At 41.1% G+C, this 18,252-nt stretch overlaps 1 pseudogene; it reads left to right on the top strand.

Annotated features, from left to right (window-relative positions):
- The first annotated feature begins 13,878 nt into the window (after positions 1 to 13,878).
- On the top strand, positions 13,879 to 17,216 carry LOC124686436 (annotated as a pseudogene).
- Positions 17,217 to 18,252: the final 1,036 nt, after the last annotated feature.

Here is an 18,252-nt window from a genome sequence, read left to right on the forward strand (position 1 = left end):
GCGGGCCCTACATCCCTCGGCGGTGCGGATTTGCGTTGACTCGGCCGGCGAACCCGAGATTTTGAGATGCACCACGTCCCGGGCCACCATACGCGACGTTTTGGCCGCTTTCGTCGGGCTAGGTGGCCTCAAAAATGAGAAAAAAAAGTTTTGACATGCACCACGGAGGGACCAAAATCGTCGGCCATGGTACACCAGCAACCACGGCGCGACTTCAACTTCGTCGGCCATGGCAACTTTTCTTGTAGTGATGTATTCCCGTGTTCCCTTGCTTTGCAACAAGGTACGTCACGTTTGGAGGAGTGGAGGTCCCACGAAGGATTCCCCGCGCCACGAAGGCTCACCCTATTCTCCGAACCACACCCACGAAGGATAATGGCCCTTTCCTTATGGTTAGCTTTTCCTCCGCTCCGGAGATGGCAAGCTCCACAACCACTTCACAAGCTCCATGAAGGAGAAGCCCGGGCCTCTTCACAATCTTCTTGAAGAGATCACCGGAGCACCAACCGCCAAGCCAACTAGGAGGTTTCCCTCCAAGAGTAACAAGTTCACGGTCTCTCACTCGAACTAATCGTGGTGGAGAGCTCAACACTATGCAATGATGTAAAGCAAGAACACTAGAGGTGTTCAAATCCTTCACTCTCAAATCCCACCCGAACAACAAATGCTAGGATGAGATTGGAGAGGAAGAACAATGGGGAAAGTCAACAAAAGACTCCAAGATCTAGATCCCAAGAGTTCCCCTCACTTAGAGGAGAAATGGATTGGTGGAGGTTGTAGATCTAGATCTCCTCTCTTAGATCCCTCAAGAATGAGCAAGAATCATGGGAGGGAAGGGAGAGGAAGCAAGCTCAAGAGGTTCAACAATGGTGGTCAAAAACATGCTCAAGAACCCTAGAAAACTGTTGGGGAAGAAGCCCCTTTTATAGCCAAACGAAATATGACCGTTTGGGGCAGATCTGGGAGTTTTTCGTGCAGCCTGGCGGAAAGCCCGGTCAGACCGGGCCGCCTGGCGGAAAACCCGGTCGACCGGGCCAGGGACCGGGCGCCCCTGAAGGCCCCCTGGAAACCGTCCGGATGGCACCGGTGTGGGAGCCGGTCTGTGCCGGACGAGCCGGTCAGACAGCCGGCGCCACCGGGCCAAACATGAAAACATGGTTTACGAAAACCATGATAACTTTTGCGTACAGACTCCGATTTCGATGATCTTGGGCTTGTTGGAATCAGGACAGCAAGCCCTACAACTTTATGTATAGAAACATCATTGTCCACCCACGGAATAAAAACCATAAGATGAATGTTTGACCTATCTATAAAAGAGACACCGGTAAAACCTCCAAGCTTGAAAACGCAATAGAAGATGCATATGGATTCCGTTTTCGATGAACTTGGGCTTGTTGTAAAGCTAGCAACAAGCTCAAGAACCTCACACAGAGAAACACCAAGAAACAATAGATTTATGGAATGCAAAGCATGCAAAGGGTTGAGCTCCCTAAGACGATGTGATCAAGTTACCCAACCGAAAGCCCCTCTTGATAGTGCGGCTATGTATCCTATAACCCGGTCTCCCAACAACCACCTTGAGACCGGTAAAAGGAAAAACTAGCAAGGACATACCTTTGCCTTGCGCATCCCGCTTGATCTCGATGATAGATCTTCAAGCTCAACTCAAGCCGGAATGCCTCACTTGATCATTGTTGCTTCGTGAAAACTCACAAATGCTTCCCCATACACCATGATGGGAAAGCTCCATTGATGCACATCTTCATATGTCCATTATCACCAAAATGGACAGCAAGCTTCAAGCACATGATCCTCTTGAGATGCTCAATCTTGAACTTGCCCAACTCAACCTTGATGACGATCACCACTTGACGTCATCCTCTCATGGGCTATATGAGATCTCACTTTTGATGCATGCCCATGGAAAGATACCTAACCCACATAGACAACACAAGGGAACATATATGATGGGTTAGTTCATAAAGCATAATTGACACGGCTTACCCTACCACATGACTTCTCGTGGCACATTCTTCATGCTTCATGTGTTGACCAAACTTGAATCTATTTGTCACATCCCGAAATTTTCTAAATTTCTAAATGTAAAATAAAATAAATTTAATGCTTGATTGTTTGCACTTGATTGAAAATTCACAAGAAATTAAAACTTTTAAAGTTATCTAAAGGTATTTTCCAAAAATGAGTTTTAAAGAAGTGAGCTTAGCTCATTTGGTTAGGGAAGTGGATGTACAACCCAGCCACCCAGGTTCAAGTCCCTGCGGATCTAGAATTGGGTTCTTATTATTTAAAAAAAATCACGGTAGGGGCTTCCCCTACCGTATTCCTTTCAAAAAAAAAAAAAAAAAATGAGTTTTACAAAGACTTTTGGTTTCAAAGTATTTTTCAAAATCAAAAATATCCCTGCTTCAAAGTTTTCAAATCCTTTAAGGATTTCTATTTAAGAAAATAAAATTATAGAAAACTATATTTGTGAAATATTGCCAAAGTAGCAATTAGGCTAAGTGCATATAATTATTATTTTATTTTTCACAAATGGATTTTAAACAGGTTCCTTATTATCCTAAAACACTATTTTGATTTTACAAATTTTTGTTAATTTGTTTGGTATGCGTATGTTAAAACTATTCTCATATAGCCATAATGGCATAGTAGTAACAAAATGATATAAAATAATAATTCATAAAATTTAAGTTCTTTTGTTGTCCTATGTCGAGCAAAATAATTTTACAAACTCGTAGGAATTGGTTTCACTCAAATCGGAATTACGAAACTCATTTTATAAAGAAAACAAGTAATAGGAAAAAAGAAAAGGAAAAAAAAAGAGAACGGGCCGACCAGCCGAACCGACCGGCCCAGCAGGCGGCCAGGCCAAGCCCACCCGGCCGACCGACCGAGCCAGCCAGGCAGCCATCGATCGGTTCGGTCACGAACGAAAGAATCCCGTATTTATAAAAGTTATCTCCACTTAAACGTACTTTTCTTGAGCTACACAACTCGGAATTTAGATCCGTTTGTTTCCTTTTCTCTTCTCGAAACCCTAGGTTAACAAAATCTTAACTCGTTGATTTGACCACCATAACCACCTCAAATCGCTTCGGGCTCTACACGAAAGTTGTAGATCTCGTCGAGATCTTTCAATTCCGACCAATCTCATCTCTTTTCGTCCACCATACACGGAGAATTTTGGTTCGCAAGCTGTCAGATCTGACAAAGGTAATCCTCAATAAGTTCGTGCTCGTTTCACGAAATCCAAATTCCTTTGGTGAGTATGTAGATCTGAGCATCCTCTACAACTTTCATGTTGGAAGTTTTTCGATTTGAAGTACCAATTTGTCGCTCATCTACAGATCTATTTCGAGTCAACCGGAGCCAAATCGAGTTTCAAAACGATCTCGAATCATCATGACTTCAACACGGAAGTTGTTCCCCTCGTCAAGATCTTTCGATTGCCGCAAGTCTCACCCTTTTTCGTTTATCGAGTAGGGAGAAAATCATGTTGGAAGATTCAGATCTTATAAGGTATATCTCAGATCTTGTCAAACCCATTATTCCGCTGTGAAAAGTAATGTGTGCGTTAGATAGATCTATTAATTCTATACAACTTTGATGTAGAAAGTTTTTCCATCTGAGTAAATTTTTCTGTCAACCTTTATGACATCATAGTCAACTCAGTCTAGTCAAAGTCAAACTACAGTCAGCAGTACAGTCAGTAGTACAGTCAGCAGTACAGTCAGCGGTACAGTCAACAGTACAGTCAGCGGTACCGTCAGCAGTCCAGTCAGCGTCTCAGTCAAACTCGGTCAACCCGTTTTAAATTTAATTTTTAAATGTCAGATTGCATGTCTAACTTGTAAAATCAATATAAAATCATCCACTGGGCCAAATTTTACAAATTTTATATCGTTGGAAAGCTTATAACCTGTAGAATCCAAATATGCAAGATTACTGTATGTGTTATGTATTAGTTTTCGAATCACAATTCAAATGGTTTAATTAATCCTTTTCACTATAAAAAATTATATCAAATAATCTACTGGTCCGAAATTAACAATTTTGTAGTCTCTGGAATCCTTAGAACATGTGTAACATCATGGAATCAGAAAATATCAAAGTTGTTATGTGCACAAAGTTGATGCGTTCAAATTCAGCCAAATCACTATTCTAATCATAACTTGAGTTCTAAAAATGATTTTGTAGTGAACCCAATTGCATAAGTCTTGTTTTTACATTACTCCATCCAATAGCACCTCCGTCCAAAATATCTGTATCACTTTGCAAATACTCAAATTCAAATATGAGAATTTGAGTATATATCCATTATCGATTTTTATAAGCCTTTCTCAACATGATTCTTTTGTGAAGGTGAAACTTATGATCACATCCACACACCAATACCACTAGACACTATACCTTGAACCAATATTGTGTTTATCCAAATTCTTTTTCATTCACCCCTTTGAATTAGTTTAAAACTATTCAACTTACAAATAAGTAAATTGAGTACTTTCATATGTCTTTGGTCCATACCCAAGCCTATGTGTAATTCATACTATTGAGTAATTGTTGTCACACTTATTCAGTAGTATTGTTGTTGCACTATTTGTCATTTATGTGATTCAATTCACATAGGCCGTTCCGAATTCTTTTCATGCTTTTGTAAAGCATAAATATTCTTCATTTATATCTTAGATTATCCAATTCTTTCTAATCATGTTACTTTCCGTCCAAACTCTCACATCCATATCCTGCAAGCCAAACCTCATGCCATACCTTAGTACCATAGAGCGATTTCTGTTTGTCGTCTTGTTTGATTTTGTTGTTGTTGAATGGTGTGTTTATGTTGTGCTATATTCTATGTTATAGTTTGCACGGAGAGGCACGTATTTTGATTAAGAGAAGTGGACACGCTTCGACTACCAAAAGGCAAGTGACACTCAATTACCTACCTATTTTGTTATGCATTAGTGTTTTATAAACTAGTATGCATGGTAGGATTTTGTTTTCGAAGATTATGCTATGCTTATCGAGTCCTAGTAGTGTGTAGCCACCATGAGCCCTTGCTAGATTTTAGTTTGCCTAGCAATAACAATGTGCCACTGCTGTTTTGATCAACTTGGATTGTGAGTATTGAGAATTAAAAATTAACAACTTTAATGAATCACCTGGGTGGATTGGTTGTTTGGTGGGCGGCTGCTCAGGCTCACGCGCCCTAGGGACTAAAGTGATTCCTCACGCGCCCTAGGGACTAAAGTGATGAATCCCTGAGAGTGCGCAAATGTAGAGTGGCTACTCAGGGCCACATTGTGGTTGTCTTCGCCTGAGGGTGCACTTGTGGATGGCCACTCAGGATTAAAGAGATTACTATGTCGTCCATGTTCTAGATAGCTTCCAGTGCATCCTTATGGTATTATGGGCTCTGTCGGGATTAAGTAAGTTGTGAGGTCAAACTTGTTGCTAGACATGATGATGGGGCTTGCAACCCAACGGGAACGGGTCTAGCTAGTTATGGTGGAAACCTCCTTCTGAAAGATCTTGTCTCATTTCTTCTCTTGGGAAGGGTGGGTCGTAAGGTGAAAGTGCACAACCTCTCGAGAGTTAAACCTAAGATCCTAGCCGTGTCCCCGGTTATGGACAATTTGAGCTTTCTAGGCAAGGAATGTACGGAAGAATCTCATCACCTTTTCTGAATAAGTTAAAATTGGAGTAGCAACTATCGGATAGTACATGGGAGATGTAACCATGATACTGTTTATGACATCATTATGAGTTTTGTAAAATGTTTTGTTTTAAATAAAATGTAGGATAAAATTGGCTTTATGCAAATTTTCCTAAACTCCACTTGCCAAATATCATGTAGATAGTCATGCCCAAAACTCGCCACCATATAAGTGTCATTTGCCAGTACATCATTGTACTGACCTCCATTCGTGGGGCTGCATATTCAAACGTGCAGGATTTTCTGAGGAGAAGTACGTGGTAGGATCTCGAGTCTACATTCCAACATGACTGCCTGTGGCACATGAAGATGATGAAGTCTCACTGATTATTTACATTTCCGTTGTGTTTGTTCTGAACATTGTACTGAGCTAGTCCATGTGACTATGCAAATTGTAAGGTTTTACTTTACCCTTTGGATCAAAGATGTAGTAATTTGATACTATTGCAATGATTACTATATTTTGTAATGTGTGTGCTATAAGTGATCTCGGGAATAGCACTATACACAGGTATCTTGCCTTTATTAAAAGGTAGGGTGCTACAGAATGGTATCAGAGCATAGTGTTGCCTGTAGGATCGAGACCCTAGGTTTGGATTAGAAATAGGAAGCCCCCAGGATTAAAAATTTGTCTAATCCTATTTCAATCAAAAGATGTTTGCTTTGTGATCTTCTGGTATTCTCATCTATTCCATCTTCAAAATTGTTTTCCTCTCACTTTAGATGACCACCTTATCAAAACTATCAACAAGGACTAATGATGACCATGTCCCTGAAGTATGAAGAATGATGATTCATGTGATGTTCTCTGACTCAACAAATGAAGAACTTGAAGGAAAACTACGATGCGACCACACAAGACACGAAGATATACCGAAGGAGTAGAATAGAAACTTGAACCATCCAAAGCAGAAATAGTCCAGACCACCATTAGTTCTGTTTTAGCGAACCAACGATAAAGTAACAAAGTATTGATCTTACCAAATTGAGGTATGACCATACTAGTTCGTTTGTGTTTGAAATATGTTGCTTGATGCTTGGATGTTGTTTGCAAGATGTTTTGCTTTGATTTGATGTGTTGGGTCGGAAACCTTCTTTAGAATCTTTCTATCTATTCTCACCTATATCTAACCCATAGAATGTTTTATCGGCAACTCGCCATGGAAAACAGTAGTAGTGAAACCAACGTTCATGTTCCTATCAAGATGAAGAACCGAAGAGTGCGAGATATGCAAAATCCTAGTTAGGGATCGATAGAAATGTTTTTCAAAATAGTTCAATAATGGGGATTGAAACATTGATTCAATTCTCCATGGAATTTTTATCAAACTTGTGAGGTTGACCAAGAGTTAGAATACGAGATTCAATAAATCAAATACGGAGTAATGATTTGGGTGCAGGATGGATTGATCACCATTCCTACTACTCTTATTATTCGCTTTCGTAATATTGACTTTGCGAATCTAGAGAGACATACCTACCAAAGAGATGTCGGCGAATAAGCCTAAACCCTAGGGTGAATAAATATTATGCCCTTATAGTAGGCAAGTGCTGCCAAGCGTAGGACTACGGTGAGTTTGAAGACACAACCACTAGACGAAGAATAGCGGAAGATTGTCGATGACACCAACATGATAGAATATGAAGGATGCCTTGAAGTAATCTCAGGTTGGTCTTTCATTTGACCCAGGGAGTGAACCTTACTTTTAAAAGTAGTTCAACAACCATCCATTTGGATTAGAAAGCCCTAATATGAAGGAAACCTATTCGACACACCTTGGAGAGATATGTTGTTTACTATACGTGAATAAACATTCACCTATTGGATTTTAACTCAGAAGCCCTAATCCATAGATGTTTTTCAAATATGACCTATTGCCAAGTCATTTCCAAGATAATCTTAGCCTAAACCCAAGACCCAAGACTACCTACAAAAGTTCCTTTTAAGGGTGGTAGAAGCCGTACCTTTGGATTTTGGATTTACATCAGATGCTGCATGAGAAGGTATCGTAAGAAGTTCCCCATGACCAAGTGTACTCAAGTAAAGGATAATACTCATGGGATGAGTACCATCATAAGAATGGACACAGTTGATGGTATGACTGTATATGGTTTAGTGTAACGTTTTTAAAGCCCAAGATTGACTTCTGAAATCTCCTCGGAGATGTTCAAAAAGAATCAATAGTGATTACGAACCTATTAGAAGACCTGAGCCCAAAACCTTTTATTTCTAGCCTTTCTCAAATCTCGAGGACGAGATTTCTTTTAAGGGTGGTAGTCTGTCACATCCCGAAATTTTCTAAATTTCTAAATGTAAAATAAAATAAATTTAATGCTTGATTGTTTGCACTTGATTGAAAATTCACAAGAAATTAAAACTTTTAAAGTTATCTAAAGGTATTTTCCAAAAATGAGTTTTACAAAGACTTTTGGTTTCAAAGTATTTTTCAAAATCAAAAATATCCCTGCTTCAAAGTTTTCAAATCCTTTAAGGATTTCTATTTAAGAAAATAAAATTATAGAAAACTATATTTGTGAAATATTGCCAAAGTAGCAATTAGGCTAAGTGCATATAATTATTATTTTATTTTTCACAAATGGATTTTAAACAGGTTCCTTATTATCCTAAAACACTATTTTGATTTTACAAATTTTTGTTAATTTGTTTGGTATGCGTATGTTAAAACTATTCTCATATAGCCATAATGGCATAGTAGTAACAAAATGATATAAAATAATAATTCATAAAATTTAAGTTCTTTTGTTGTCCTATGTCGAGCAAAATAATTTTACAAACTCGTAGGAATTGGTTTCACTCAAATCGGAATTACGAAACTCATTTTATAAAGAAAACAAGTAATAGGAAAAAAGAAAAGGAAAAAAAAAAGAGAACGGGCCGGCCAGCCGAACCGACCGGCCCAGCAGGCGGCCAGGCCAAGCCCACCCGGCCGACCGACCGAGCCAGCCAGGCAGCCATCGATCGGTTCGGTCACGAACAAAAGAATCCCGTATTTATAAAAGTTATCTCCAATTAAACGTACTTTTCTTGAACTACACAACTCGGAATTTAGATCCGTTTGTTACTTTTCTCTTCTCGAAACCCTAGGTTAACAAAATCTTAACTCGTTGATTTGACCACCATAACCACCTCAAATCGCTTCGGGCTCTACACGAAAGTTGTAGATCTCGTCGAGATCTTTCAATTCCGACCAATCTCATCTCTTTTCGTCCACCATACACGGAGAATTTTGGTTCGCAAGCTATCAGATCTGACAAAGGTAATCCTCAATAAGTTCGTGCTCGTTTCACGAAATCCAAATTCCTTTGGTGAGTATGTAGATCTGAGCATCCTCTACAACTTTCATGTTGGAAGTTTTTCGAGTTGAAGTACCAATTTGTCGCTCATCTACAGATCTATTTCGAGTCAACCGGAGCCAAATCGAGTTTCAAAACGATCTCGAATCATCATGACTTCAACACGGAAGTTGTTCCCCTCGTCAAGATCTTTCGATTGCCGCAAGTCTCACCCTTTTTCGTTTATCGAGTAGGGAGAAAATCATGTTGGAAGATTCAGATCTTATAAGGTATATCTCAGATCTTGTCAAACTCATTATTCCGCTGTGAAAAGTAATGTGTGCGTTAGATAGATCTATTAATTCTATACAACTTTGATGTAGAAAGTTTTTCCATCTGAGTAAATTTTTCTGTCAACCTTTATGACATCATAGTCAACTCAGTCTAGTCAAAGTCAAACTACGATCGAGCATTACGGTCAGCAGTACGATCAGCGAGTACAGATCAGCGGTACAGATCAACGATACGATCAGCGGTACCGTCAGCAGTCCAGTCAGCGTCTCAGTCAAACTCGGTCAACCCGTTTTAAATTTAATTTTTAAATGTCAGATTGCATGTCTAACTTGTAAAATCAATATAAAATCATCCACTGGGCCAAATTTTACAAATTTTATATCGTTGGAAAGCTTATAACCTGTAGAATCCAAATATGCAAGATTACTGTATGTGTTATGTATTAGTTTTCGAATCACAATTCAAATGGTTTAATTAATCCTTTTCACTATAAAAAATTATATCAAATAATCTACTTGGTCCGAAATTAACAATTTTGTAGTCTCGGAATCCTTAGAACATGTGTAACATCATGGAATCAGAAAATATCAAAGTTGTTATGTGCACAAAGTTGATGCGTTCAAATTCAGCTAAATCACTATTCTAATCATAACTTGAGTTCTAAAAATGATTTTGTAGTGAACCCAATTGCATAAGTCTTGTTTTTACATTACTCCATCCAATAGCACCTCCGTCCAAAATATCTGTATCACTTTGCAAATACTCAAATTCAAATATGAGAATTTGAGTATATATCCATTATCGATTTTTATAAGCCTTTCTCAACATGATTCTTTTGTGAAGGTGAAACTTATGATCACATCCACACACCAATACCACTAGACACTATACCTTGAACCAATATTGTGTTTATCCAAATTCTTTTTCATTCACCCCTTTGAATTAGTTTAAAACTATTCAACTTACAAATAAGTAAATTGAGTACTTTCATATGTCTTTGGTCCATACCCAAGCCTATGTGTAATTCATACTATTGAGTAATTGTTGTCACACTTATTCAGTAGTATTGTTGTTGCACTATTTGTCATTTATGTGATTCAATTCACATAGGCCGTTCCGAATTCTTTTCATGCTTTTGTAAAGCATAAATATTCTTCATTTATATCTTAGATTATCCAATTCTTTCTAATCATGTTACTTTCCGTCCAAACTCTCACATCCATATCCTGCAAGCCAAACCTCATGCCATACCTTAGTACCATAGAGCGATTTCTGTTTGTCGTCTTGTTTGATTTTGTTGTTGTTGAATGGTGTGTTTATGTTGTGCTATATTCTATGTTATAGTTTGCACGGAGAGGCACGTATTTTGATTAAGAGAAGTGGACGCGCTTCGACTACCAAAAAGGCAAGTGACACTCAATTACCTACCTATTTTGTTATGCATTAGTGTTTTATAAACTAGTATGCATGGTAGGATTTTGTTTTCGAAGATTATGCTATGCTTATCAGTCCTAGTAGTGTGTAGCCACCATGAGCCCTTGCTAGATTTTAGTTTGCCTAGCAATAACAATGTGCCACTGCTGTTTTGATCAACTTGGATTGTGAGTATTGAGAATTAAAAATTAACAACTTTAATGAATCACCTGGGTGGATTGGTTGTTTGGTGGGCGATCTGCTCAGGCTCACGCGCCCTAGGGACTAAAGTGATTCCTCACGCGCCCTAGGGACTAAAGTGATGAATCCCTGAGAGTGCGCAAATGTAGAGTGGCTACTCAGGGCCACATTGTGGTTGTCTTCGCCTGAGGGTGCACTTGTGGATGGCCACTCAGGATTAAAGAGATTACTATGTCGTCCATGTTCTAGATAGCTTCCAGTGCATCCTTATGGTATTATGGGCTCTGCCGGGATTAAGTAAGTTGTGAGGTCAAACTTGTTGCTAGACATGATGATGGGGCTTGCAACCCAACGGGAACGGGTCTAGCTAGTTATGGTGGAAACCTCCTTCTAAAAGATCTTGTCTCATTTCTTCTCTTGGGAAGGGTGGGTCGTAAGGTGAAAGTGCACAACCTCTCGAGAGTTAAACCTAAGATCTTAGCCGTGTCCCCGATTATGGACAATTTGAGCTTTCTAGGCAAGGAATGTACGGAAGAATCTCATCACCTTTTCTGAATAAGTTAAAATTGGAGTAGCAACTGTCGGATAGTACATGGGAGATGTAACCATGATACTGTTTATGACATCATTATGAGTTTTGTAAAATGTTTTGTTTTAAATAAAATGTAGGATAAAATTGGCTTTATGCAAATTTGCCTAAACTCCACTTGCCAAATATCATGTAGATAGTCATGCCCAAAGCTGCCACCATATAAGTGTCATTTGCCAGTACATCATTGTACTGACCTCCATTCGTGGGGCTGCATATTCAAACGTGCAGGATTTTCTGAGGAGAAGTACGTGGTAGGATCTCGAGTCTACATTCCAACAAGACTGCCTGTGGCACATGAAGATGATGAAGTCTCACTGATTATTTACATTTCCGCTGTGTTTGTTCTGAACATTGTACTGAGCTAGTCCATGTGACTATGCAAATTGTAAGGTTTTACTTTACCCTTTGGATCAAAGATGTAGTAATTTGATACTATTGCAATGATTACTATATTTTGTAATGTGTGTGCTATCAGTGATCTCGGGAATAGCACTATACACAGGTATCTTGCCTTTATTAAAAGGTAGGGTGCTACACTATTCTTCACTCTTTGTATTGGTCAACCTTGTATCTTCTCATGCTCTATCATACTATCTTGAGGCGTATATAGAATTCTTCATTTTCTTGCATGCTCTAAATCTTAGTCAACCATAGCTCAACTTATGACACTATCATGACACTGACTTAGAGCCATAACTTGAATTCTTCACTTGGAATCAAGCACTTAAGATCTTGATCATTCATTGCTTATCACATAAGCTAGAGCATGGCTAATACTGAGTTCCACATAAGAACTCCATCTTCATTTCTTCTTCTTGATCATATCATATATATATCTTTAAATCGATGATCTTGATGCCAATACACAAGGTATATCTTTATCTTCATGGCATCCATACTTGCATCCATACTTGAATCCAACACATGGACTACAAGTAGTACCTATGAAATATTCCTTCATATAAACTCAATGAAAACATTAGTCCATAGGGGTTGTCATTAATTACCAAAACCACACATATGGGCAATGTACCCTTACAGATGGTTAGGGGCTATCTATCATGATAGTAAATTAAACATTGAGACTATTGCGGTTTATGTCTTTGCAATGTCTAATAAGCTTGCTCATGAACTAGTAGTAGCTTTAGTTGATAGGGTAGATCATGATGAACAATGCTTGTGAATGATGAAACTACCAAAAATCTGTAATCCGTCTGGTGATCGGTGATGTAACTGCGTCTTAACAGAATAAGAGTGTTCAATGTAAAAAAAATTAACAACATACTTCCTCTTTCCTCGAAAGAGTAGATGTTTTAGTTTTTCAATATGATTGCATTGGAAATATACAACTAATCATTTATTCTCTCTTTAATTTTTCCACCTCTGATGAAGTCGCTCTATGTCGAAAAAGAAAAGAATAGATGTTATTGGGTTTGACTCCCGTGCAATAAGAGAGAAACAATTATATTTACTTTAAATGCATTGAAATATAAGAAATACAGTACACTTTTTTACAGATAAATTTAAAGCTAAACATTCACTCGTTTGGAACGGAAGGAGTAGCCTTTCGTTTGTAGTATTTGTTTGTGACAGAAAAAAAACAGCGGATCAAGACGTGACGCCATGTCCATGTGACCATGATACCCCACGTGACATCCACATCTCTGATCTTGTCGTCGCGTCGCCCATGACTCGCAGAAAGCCCTTTCCCCAGACAGCACAACAGTCACGTACACGCAATCCGAGCTCGCCGTGATGGATTCAATGAAGTGCGATCCAGCACGGTCGCTGTATTGTACTCCCTTCGTCCACAAATAAGTGGACGTGCGGGATTTTCAAGATAAATTAGTAAAAAGAGAGAAAAATTGCATTGGGAAGATGCAAACAACATCTCCCTCCTCTTTAATTATTTCATCTCCAATAGGCTAAGTGCATGTACAAAATTAAGATAACATGTGTTGAATATTATTGGGTTTGATTTCCATGCGATGAGAGAGAAATAACTTTTGCTAATTTAAAGTGCATTGGGAACATAGAAGTACACTCTTTCATGAACAAAGTTTGAGGCTAGATGTCCACTTATTTGAGGACGGAGGGAGTACCAGTGTCAGGTAGAGTACCACTCGATCTGAGCCGTCAATTTCGCATCGCACGGCACAGAAGCATGCTGCGGCTGAATCTGATCCAAACGACTATCGCGGTCCCGTAACATTCGGTCCATCTCCAACCCACGACGCCACGTCACAGGCGATCCAGTCCCCGACCCAAAAGCTCACCACCTCCACCCACAGTCTCGCTCGTTCTTCGGCGGCCGGCGGCGCACCGGCGGGAGCCGCGCGCCGCCATGTACAGCTCCTACTCCGCGGCCGCCTTCGCCCTCAGGGCCGGGAAGCCGTCCTATCACGCCCACTCCTCCTCTTACACCACCTCGCACCACTGCCAGCAGTACGACGCCGACGGCGGTCAGCGGGAGCGGGAGCTCGGCCCGCTGAACCCTCACCTTAATGCCCGCTTTCTGCTCGACGGGTACCTCCTCCGCCACTCGACCCACCTCCTCCTCCTCTCCCCGCGGCTCCGGCCCCCGCCCCCGCTGCATCTGCCCCACTGCTGCCACCGGCGTGTGGCCGCTCGCTGCTGCTGCAGCAGCAGCAGAGGTGGATGCGGTGGTACAAGATCGTCTCTCCAGCACGTTCCTTGGCGATTGGAGGCGAGCGCGCAACGATGCTGCGTGCAGGGCACTAGAAGGTCGGATCTTGGAGTGGCTTGCCGGCGATCGAAGGCGCCGGGATGCGGATGTGGCAGCTCAGGAAGTGGCAGGTTAGGTCTCGGGAATAGCTGTGGAAATCGGGGTACGCCGAGGTTGCTGGGGAGGGCGATTCGGCAGGAGGTGTGGGAGTACGATGGTGGTCAGTGGCCGCACACAAGGTACTCGATGGAATGCCATGATGACTGGGATGAGGAAGAGGAAGAGGATGAGGATCAATGCAGTCATGCTCAGTGGGAGCTGCAACGTAAGTCGCGTATGAGAAGAAGACGGAAAGAAGAAGATGACGATGATAGATGTAGAGATTGTCATGGGAGGAAGGCTGTGGAAAATGATTGCTATCATGAAGGTGAGCACAGTGGCCGTCGGAGAGAAATTAGGGACGTGAACGGGACACGTGCTAGTCATCAATCTGCCAGGAGGAGGTTGGAGCAGAGGGGCTACCTCGACGACGAGGATACGAGGCGAAGAAGAGAGATGGCAGAAGAGAGATATAGGAGGGAGTCTCAGTTTGATGATGCAAGGAGAGTTGGTGCTAGAAGATACAGTGAGGATGACAGGAGATATGACCGGAGAAGAGAAACAAGGGATTCTGATTATGAGGATGTGATTGATGCTAGAAGGTACAGTGAGGATAACAGGAAATATGACCAGAGAAGAGAAAGAAGGGATTCTGATTATGAGGATGCGTTTGATGCTAGAAGATACAGCGAGGATGACAGGAAATATGATCGCAGAAGAGAAAGAAGGGATTCTGATTATGAGGATGCGTTTGATGCTAGAAGAGTGAGAGCTGACATGTACAGTGAGGACGACCGGAAATTTGGTCGGCAAACAGAGAGGATGGATTTTGAAATCAACAATGAGGATGATGTGAGAAGAGATGGGAGGCGCCATAGAAATGATGATAAAAGATTTGTTATCACGAACCCAGGGAGAAAGAAGTACAGGGAAGAGGATGCTTCAACCTTGGAGTCACGCCGTTGGCATGATAGCGAGTATGATAACGATGATCAAGATATTGCTGAGCGTAAGCACTACTCACGTGGTAGGTCTCAGAGTTCTGCGTCTGCATTTCATAAGGATGAGTCACAGAGGGTGTCAAGTTCAAGGAACACTGTTGATGAAAGACTTGCAAGGGAGAATTCATCCTCGAGGGTGCGGTGGGATGATAATGTAGACCGACGAACTGCACAGACATCGGAAGAGAGGGACCGACGTTATTCTTCGTTTGTTGGTTTATCAAATGATGGTAAAAGTGAGTACGATTATGATGAAGCACGGGTTGTCAGAGCAAGAGATTCTAGGATGGGAACACAAGATGTCAAGGTTATAACTGAGGATGATACAATCTTGATTTCCAGCTCAAAGAACTCTTCCATTTTGAAGCAGCGTAGAGATGTAGATCAGCAAGTAGCAGCACAAATGGATGAATCAAAGAAAAGCTCACAGAGGATAATGGAAACTTCAGAAGTCCGACGTAACAATACTGAACTGGATTCAGCAACACTGAGTAATCACCAGGAATATAGAAGAAACTACATTGATAATAAGTCATCTTCCCTTCAAAGTTCTGTAAATACTGCTAGTGACAGTAGAAGACAAATTGATCGACATGATGAAGCCAAGGTGGATCATCAGATGGTTGCACTCACTGACTCGAGGACAAACTCAGAAAAGCTCATGGATATAAAGATGGATAGTAGTCACAATGTTAACAGGGCCTCTCACTCACAGAGAAATTACGAGGAAGTTAACCAGATGGACATCGATGACAGATCTACTTCCATAGAGAATATAACTCATATCATAAGAGACAAGAAGAGGTACGCAAACCAGCAGGTGATACATGAAACAGACATAGATGTGCAGAATGCTACACATGCTGATGTTTCTACAGTTCGTGCTAGTGATATTTCTATTTCGAAGAGCTCACGCAATCATTCTGAAACTAGAGCAGATGTTAACTCTATTTCTAACACGAGTCTGATAGACCGGGCAAGGGTCCAGCAAGAACAAATCCATCAAAACAAGGTCCTTGCTAGCGATAGGACAATTGTTAGGGATTCACGGAGTAATCATGACACTGGAGTGTATGGTCAAGTTCACTCGGTCTCAGTTATTGGCAGCACAAAAGAGATGCAAGAACAAATGGAACTTACTAAGGATCGTACAAACAATGCTGCTACGACAAGTACTTCAGAAAGCCACATTGAAACAAGAACAGATGGTCGATTTCATCCGTCCTCATCTGTGCATACTGCTAGTGGCATGAAGGAACAAACTGATCTTACCAAGATCCACGCTAGTGACACTGTAGTTGTTAGCAGTTCTCATAACCGAAGTGACAATCAGGCTCAAAGGATTTCAGCTGTCAATCTTGTGGAGTCTAGGGATAGCCGTGAAAATAGTGATCTGCAAATTACACAAGGCTCCGGTGAAAGAAGCGATCAAGTAAGGACTACATTTTGTGAATCCTCTCAAGACTCTAGAGGGATACTGACAAGAGTAGAAGAAACTGGGAGATTCATGAACCGTAACACAGCTTTGAACTCGCAGCAGACAGGCAGCAGCAGAATCTCTGATGACAAAGATATTACTGGTTTGGGGATTGAGAGCAGCGGCGAGGCATCCGACATCAATGTGGATATGGAGGAAAGAGGAACAATACTAGGAAGGACTGAACCTACTGCAATACAGAGTTTACCAGGTGGTTCATCTGCCAGAAAGTCTGTCAACGAAAGCATGTTAGAATCAGCTGCTCGATTAGAGAAATCATCTACATTTCATGTAGGGCAATTTGTTGGTGAGCTCCAAAGAGATGCCTCAGATGCAGATACTACTTTAACAAAGAAAAACGAGAAGTCCATAATGGAAGGTACAACGAGATCTTCATCCAGGTCCAGAATGAAGGGGCCATCAGATGAGATTTGGGATGTTCAAAGTGCTACTTCCCAAGAGACCTTTAAGACGGCCGATAAGGAGGAAGGATCCTCAGCTGATGGAGGTGCAAACTCAGCCTCTCAGACACCCAAAAATGAAACTGCTATTTCTAAAAAAGTTCACAAGTCACTTTGGGCCTATGTTGCGGACATAGTCCGTCTTGGTTGGGTTCAGCGTGGTGAATCTCACGACTCTAGCAACAAATCATTTAAGAAAAGTTCATCCAGTAATTCTCAGAGTACGGAGGGTTGGCTGTCAACTCAGGGGCATGATAATGACAGCATTCAAAAGAGAAACTGGAGTATCAAACCAAACGATCATCAGTTGGTGAAGTCACACACCACAGAATCAGAATCCATAGTAGCATCAACACTAAAGGAGGAAAGCATGCCTACAGGTACACAAGGTTTGCAAATATCAACCTCTGGCAATGTATCTGAGGTAGGTAGATCCAAAGGAGACTTTGTACCCAGAATTTCCAAGGGTGATATTCAGATATCAGGGGAGAGTGCAAAACAGTCTGAAGTAGGTGCATCACCCAAAGAAAATACCATGGGACACTCGGCTGAGGATGGCATATCAACTTCGGTAGATGACACAATAGGACAGACACTTGGAGATGAAGTGGCAAGCTCGTCCAGGATCGCAACTCAGGGTTCTGCTGGAATTAATGCTGGAAAAGGAGTTTCAGCCGGCACCTCTTCTATGACCGCTAAACCCGAGGAAGCTTGTCGCAATGACGGTTCAGATAGCTGGAGATATGAACCTTCAGTCACTATAACACCTTACCATGTCCCTCAGACCCAGACAATGATACCACATGAGCATACCTCATCTGCTTCGTTTGAATCAACGGAATTGCCTACTGGTGGTTCCACTAGGCTGGAGGAGAAGATTTTTGTGCGCAAGGCCCCTGAAATCATCAGAACAGAAGTAAAAGATGCTGCGCTGAGCAGGAGAAAGATTCAGAGGAATAAACAGGTATTGAAGGAGACGTTTGAGGAATGGGAG

Source organism: Lolium rigidum, chromosome 1, assembly GCF_022539505.1.
Source record: "Lolium rigidum isolate FL_2022 chromosome 1, APGP_CSIRO_Lrig_0.1, whole genome shotgun sequence".
Lineage (NCBI taxonomy): Eukaryota > Viridiplantae > Streptophyta > Magnoliopsida > Poales > Poaceae > Lolium > Lolium rigidum.